The following is a 7197-nucleotide window of genomic DNA, read 5'->3' as shown; positions in this document are numbered from 1 at the left end:
ATTGGACTTCATTTTGTCCTAGACTCCTACTTCTGCTTTTTAGAGTATGTGACCCATGACCACACTTTGACTAAGATAACTTGTTCTGCAGCATTGTGAGGTGGCCCACCCAGAATGTTACAGGAGACAGAAAGAACCAGAAAGGAACCAGCTCCAGAATGTAGGAAACTGGCTAAGGCTGAGTACTCCGACCAGTAAAAATCCTTGGTAAATGACTCTTACGAGAGCATGTTAAATGTCAACCAATCAAATGTATCCCCCTACACTTTCCCGACTCTATGCAAAGTTCTGCAAAACTATGTATAAATGTTGTGCTTGCTGATTTGAAAATCTTTGAATTTGAATAAAATTCTTATTTTAAAGAAACTCTGCTCCATTTTTAACACCTGTTAGATAATATAAATGCTTGTGATCATAGATATAGATTTATTTAGGCTTTATTATTATTATTATTTAAAGTGTTAATCAAATGTCACTCAAGGAAGGAATAAAAATAAAGGTTGATAAAAATTTTTGTTTGTTTGCTTCCAGGGACAAATTTGACCTTAGTAGAACTTTCTTGCTCTACTCCCCTGAACACTTAATTCTTTCAAGACAGAATTATTTTCTCCTTTGATTTTTCTGTTTATACTACATGTTTTCACTAACAGAAGGCATGCTGATTGAAAGACCAAGTCAGAATTTTTGCTGTGAGTTATGGATTTTCAGGCCCATTATGTGAGATCACGTATTTGCCAGTGGACCCTGGATGTAGTAAATACTGGAGATACGAGTCGAGGATGAAGTCGTTCTTTTTTAATTTTCTTAAATGTTATTTCTTGAAAATTAGCAAAACATGAAGGCATCTGGCAATGGCTACACATACATTTTATTCTAGTCTCCTTAGCTTTCATATTATCTTTCATGAAATTTTTCAAAACATAGTACTATGCATTCTCCCTTAGCCAAAACAGTATTTACAGGCCAAAGAAATAAACTCAAGGAACTTTTTTTTTTTTTTTTTTTAATCTCAGGAAAATTACCACTACAATGCATTCTTCATTGCTGCAAAAGCTGTACTTACAAGCCAAATAAATAAAACTGAAGGAATTTGAATCGAACAAAAATTACCTTAGGTCTTCTCTCTCCTGATTAAAAGCAGACTAATATATAGACAAATTTTGTGGCAAGAGACGGTAGTAGATACATGAGTGAATCGTTAACAGATATTTTGGAATCTTTACATGATGATGTTAACTGTATCCGCAAATATAATGCAGATCAAGTTAATGCTACTTGGTATTTGCTAATGAAGGAAACCCTTCAAACTTATGAATTATTCTTGTTTTAACTGTCATAGCAATCTGTATTTAACAGAGATGACTAGACTAGCTTAGTGTGATTTTTTTATTATTTTTTTTTACTAAATTGACTTCTGGGATGTTTAATAGTTTGTAATGTCCAGTATAATTTGTGCTTATTATTGGTACCCTTTACTCATAGCTTCTCATACTACCACACAGCTTAATTAATACATAAAAGACATTATAAACAAACCGTGGCTCACTCCTTAGAAATGATGCTTCCTTGACTACTAAGGAGGGGAGATCAGATTCAAGGGATGAAAAGTAGTGAAAGCAATGAAGATGGACGCTCTAGAGAGAAGAAAACAGCAGAGGAGTGAGCCCCAACATCTCCATAACCTCCCTCCCCGAGTATCTGGCTAACTCCTAATAGTGCAAGTGCAGGTACACGCCCAAGAAATTCAGCAGGAAGCAGTTGAGGGATCAGAAACCCGAGCAGAGATTTTAGCAGCCAGTTGTTACTGGGAAGATAGAGTGTAGGTGTCAATTCTGACAACATAAAGTCGCCTTGGTAAACACCCTGAGCTTTCTGCTGAGGCTCTAGCAGGACCAGGCTCAGAATTAAAAGCCTCAGACACACTCACTCTCCCAGTTAGGATCACAAGATTGGAAGAGCTACATAAGACTAAGGGTAAAATTTAAAGACAAGATCTAACACATTCTAAAGCAGCTGTTGCCATGATCAACATGATCCCCTGATTCTCTGTCTTCCCATTAAAGAAAATTTAACCCTCTTGGGAGAAAGATATCATCTAAAGAATTGATAATTTTTTTTGTGAATGCCTTTTAAGCGCCTAATAAAAATTATAAAACCTACTAAAGGTAAAAGACTAGAAAGTACAAGAAACTAATAGACTAATACTTTCAGAAGAATCATAATTTTATATTGATGACAATAAGAGATAAAATAGCCAATATTAAAATGTTCAAGAAAATAAATAAAAATAAAGAGAATTTCAGCCAATACCTAGAATGCATAAAAACGTTGAAAGCAGGCAAAGAAATATATTAATTTTCTTCAATGGAGCAAAGTCAACACTGGCAGCTAGTTTTTCAACAAGAAAACATGAAAGCTAGGGGACAATGGAATGACATTGATAAAAAGGGGAGGCTTAAATTTTATATTCATGAAAATATCTTTCAAAAATGAAGACAAAATAAAGGCATTTTCTGACACTTATTTGAGCATTTATATGTTTTAGTTATTTATTTTGCCTCAGTGCACTAGCTAAAGTCTCAAATGCAATATGGACTAGGAGTGGTGCAAACAGACACCCTTGAATTGTTTTTGACCTTAAAGAAAAGTGTTCAATATTTTCCCATAAATATGAAGTCAGCCACAGATTCATACTAGAATCTGTCTTGAATTCATTGATCCTGTCAGGAATTTCACGTATTTTTTATGAATATTTTGAGATTATATGATTTCCCCAGTTCACTTATGTAATATAGTTTTATACATAAAATGAATTGTCAAAACAATTTTACATTAGAGTATAAACTGTATTCGATTATTATTCATTATCATTTTGTTTATTTCTATGTTTAATTTCCCAATAGTTATTTCTGCATCTATTTTCATGGATGGGATTGGTCTTATAATATCCTCGTCAGCTTTTGGCATCAGAGTTATACTGACCTCAAAAGCTGGAGTTTTAACTACTTTTTCCTTCTGCGCATTGCAAAACATTTGTTTTGAGATTGGTTTTATTTGTTATTTAAATGTTTGATAAAACTTACAAGGGAAACCTGTGACATGGAGAATTTTGTATTTGTTTTTATTTTTATTTTTTTGAGGGTACCTGTTTTGTAATCTGTGACTCTGAAGAAATGTGCTTATTTAATTTACATTATTGAAATCATTGGCAAGAATTTATTTATAATATTTCATTATTGTTTTAATGTTTGTAGTGTTCAGTGGTATCCTTTCTTTTTTTCCTTTATCAGTCATTTGTGATTTCTTTCTTTTTTATTTATTAATATTTTTATTTTATCCTTAGTTTTGTGGTCACTTGTTTTACATTTAATTATTTTCTGGCCTATCTTTATTATTTGCATCATTCAACTGATCTTTAATTCACTCGCTCTGTGTCCTTATTTCCTACGGTAGAAATTTAGACCATTGATTTATATTATTTAAGTAGAAAGTAATACAACCATCCACTACATAATACACATTTTTCAAGGACACACAAAGCAGACCTTATACTGCACCATAAGACAATTCTTAACATATTTTAAAGAGTATGCTCTACAACAATGTAATTAAACTAAAATTCAATTATAAAAGGTAATATAAAAATCTTCAACAATTTGGATATCAAACAATACACATCTCATAATCCCATGAGTTACTGAAAAATCACAATGAAAATTAAACATATTGCAAAAAAATAGGAGTAAATTACTTATTCCAACAAAAGTGATATTTAAAGAGAAATCCATAATTTAAATTCCCATATTTCAAAAGAAGAATGCTTGAAATCAATGAGATAAGTGTGTCATAAAGAAGTTAAAAAAAACTGCAAAAAATTTAAAAAATAAAAAGGAAAGAAATGATAAAGATAAAATTAGAAAAAAAAAAAGGAATGACTATATATAAACATATTATCTGACTTAACCTGAATACATTTTATATCATACTAGATAGAGTTGTGAAAAAATTGCCCTTTGGATTGAGCATAGTGATTGGGAGTCCCCGGTAATAAGCACAGAGTCTAACTAATCTCCGTCTTTAGGAAGTAAATATATCCTCTCCATGGCCATAAACATTTTATAGATTACTGGGAATTATGATTCAAAAGAAAAATCTTGGCCACCCACTTGGAGATTACTTTATTTTTTACACCATAGACAATAGGGTTGAGTGCAGGTGGCACAAGCAAGTAGATGGTAGACAGAAGAATGTGGGTAGAGGGGCAACATGTCCAAAACGGTGGCTGAAAAATGAGAAGAAAGCAAGAATATAAAACTCAAGGAAGACAAAAATATGAGCTGTGCATGTGTTAAAAGCTTTGAGTCGTGCCTCCTTTTGGTTTAGATGAAAAATAGCCTGGAAAATCAGGATGTAGGATATGAGAATAAAAATCATGTCAAATCCCAGAATTGAAAAACCTACAAAGAGACCACATATTTTATTGACTCGAATGTCTTCTGCAGCCAGCTTGACCACAGCCATGTGCTCACAGTAAGTATGGGCAATAACAGTGGATTGGAAAAGATGCAATCTTTTGATTAGAATAGGTAATAGGCCGACAAGCACTATTGCTCGAATGGCCACCACCAACAACATCCAAACCAGGATGGAAGGTGTAAGGATAGATGTGTGCCTCAGCGGATCACAGATGGCAACATAATGGTCAAAGGCCATGGCCAAAAGGATACCAGACTCCATGCCCTGCAAGGCGTGGATGAAGAAGAGCTGGGCTAGACAGGCATCAAAGGCCATGGAACGAGAGCCAAACCAGAAGATGGCCAACATCTTGGGCGCAACGGCTAAACAGAGCCCTACATCAGTGGCAGCCAGCACTGCCAGGAAGACGTACATAGGCTGATGCAGGCTGTGTTCTGCGGGAATGATGACCAGTAAAATGATGTTTCCCAGAAGAGCCACCAGGCACACTGCAAAGAAGGAAAGCCCAATCCAAAACTGCACATGCCCTAGTCCAGGGATGCCAATCAGAGTCACTGTTCTTGGGTCCAGATATGACAAGTTGAAGGTTGCCATGGAGGGTTAGGAATGTCTCATCTCACCAGTGATTTTAAAACCTGCAAAAGGAAACCTTGAATGGGAAATAAAAAGACCATAGCCCTCACTATCATTCAAATATATTGAACATTCAACAAATAAGCTCAATGCTTTGGATGGTAACTTGGACAGGTGATCCTGAGGCCTACGCTACACGTCAGGGTAGTAGAAGGAAACAGTTTTGCAAAACCTTTATTAGAGCCATTTTTGAAGGTGAAAATCAGGAGAACGTTTGAGAATTCCTACTTAGCTCTTGTGGAAATGAGAACCATGACTCCTAAAGACTGGTCCTTTGTGTCTTCCATGAGCTCTGAGTTGGGCTGCCTGAAGAGCCACCATTATCCTTTTCTTTTTTGTCTACCTCTAGATGCCAGCCCAATTTCATTGCATTTGGAAATGACCCTGGGGCCTTTGAGGTCCCAAAAGAGATTCTATTTCTGTAAACCCGTGAGCATTAGTGCATGGTCCTATGAGAGCTTTCACTCTCGGACGCACTGCTCTTGTTCCCAGGGAGCAAGTTATTTGTCCCTGCCTCTTTGGAATTGGTGTTTAGCAATAGGTTTTGGCAGGGGAGAGTTTAACTTTATTATATTCACTCACTCTTTCATCAAAATAATCAAGTCAATAAATAGAACAAAACAATGCCCGGTCTTGGGTACATCCTCACAATCATCGCTATGTTTGAGTCCATTGTTGCAGCCGCTGTATCAATTTATCTCATCGATTATCCTCCACTTTTTTGCTGACCTTCTACCTTACAAGCATGATGTCATCCTCCAGGGACTGGTCCCTCCTGATAACAAGCTCAAAGTATATGAGACGAAATCTTGCCACCCTTGCTTCTAAGGAGCATTCTGGCTGTACTTCCTCCAAGACTGATTTGTTCATTCTTTTGGTAGCCCACGGTATATTCAATACTCTTCATTAACACCATAAATCAAACACATCAATACTTCTTTGGTCTTCCTTATTCATTGCCCAGCTTTTACATGCATATAAGGCCATTGTAAATATAATGGGTTGGGTCAGGCATACCTTAGTCCTCAAAGTGATATCTTTGCTTTTCAACACTTTGTTGTTATTAGGTGCCATAGAGTTGGTTTTGACTCTGACTCTGTGTACAACAGAAGGAAACACTGACCAGTCCTTTGCCATCCTCATAGTCGTTGTTATGCTTGAACCCATTGCCGTAGCCACTGTGTCAATCCATCTTGTTGAGTGTCTTCTTCTTTTCACTGACCTTCTACCTTACCAAGCACGATGTTCTCCAGATACTGGTCCCTTCTGATAATTTGCCAAAAGTATATGAAACAAAGTATCTGAGTCTCTCCAGCCTTGCTTCTAAGGTGCATTCTGGCTGTACTTCTTCCAAGACAGATCTGTTTGTTCTTTTGGCAGTCCAAGGTCTATTCAATACTCTTCACCAGCATCATAATTCAAATGCATCAACTCTTCTTTGGTCTTCCTTATTCATTGCCCAGCTTTCACATGTACAGGAGGCAATTGAAAACACCCTGGCTTGGGCCAGCCACAGCTTAGTCTTCGAGGTGACATCTTTACTTTTTAGCACTTTAAGATCTTTTGCAGCAGATTTGCTCAATGAAATGGATCTTTAGATTTCTTGACTGATGTTTCCATGGGTGTCAATTGTAAATCCAAGTAAAATGAAATCCTTGACAACTTCAATATTTTCTCCTTTTATCATGATGTTGATTATTGGTCCAGTTGTGAGGACTTTTGCTTACTTTATGTAAAGGTACAATCCATACTAAAGGCTGTGGTCTTTGATCTTTATCAATAAGTGCATCAAGTCCTCTCCACTGTCAGCAAACAAGGTTATGTCATCTGTGTATCACAGGTTGTTAATGAGGCTTCCACCAGTCCTGGTGCCACATTCTTCTTATATAGTCCAGTTTCTCAGTTTATTTGCTCAGGATACAGATTGAATAAGTATGGTGAAAGAATACAACCTAAAGCATACATTTCCTGATTAAAAACCACCCAATGTATGCTTTTTCTGTCCTAGTGACCCCCCTTGGTCTATGTACAGGTTTTACATGATCAGAATTAAGTGTTCTGGGATTCTCAATATTCAGTTATCCAGAA

At 36.2% G+C, this 7197-nt stretch overlaps 1 pseudogene; it reads right to left on the bottom strand.

Annotated features, from left to right (window-relative positions):
• Positions 1–4123: 4123 nt before the first annotated feature.
• Positions 4124–5070, bottom strand: LOC126079047 (olfactory receptor 52A5-like; annotated as a pseudogene).
• Between the last annotated feature and the right edge of the window lie 2127 nt (positions 5071–7197).

This window comes from Elephas maximus, chromosome 7 (assembly GCF_024166365.1).
Source record: "Elephas maximus indicus isolate mEleMax1 chromosome 7, mEleMax1 primary haplotype, whole genome shotgun sequence".
Lineage (NCBI taxonomy): Eukaryota > Metazoa > Chordata > Mammalia > Proboscidea > Elephantidae > Elephas > Elephas maximus.
Note: the sequence above shows the minus strand (reverse complement) of the source record. Positions and strands in the feature narration are given on the sequence as shown.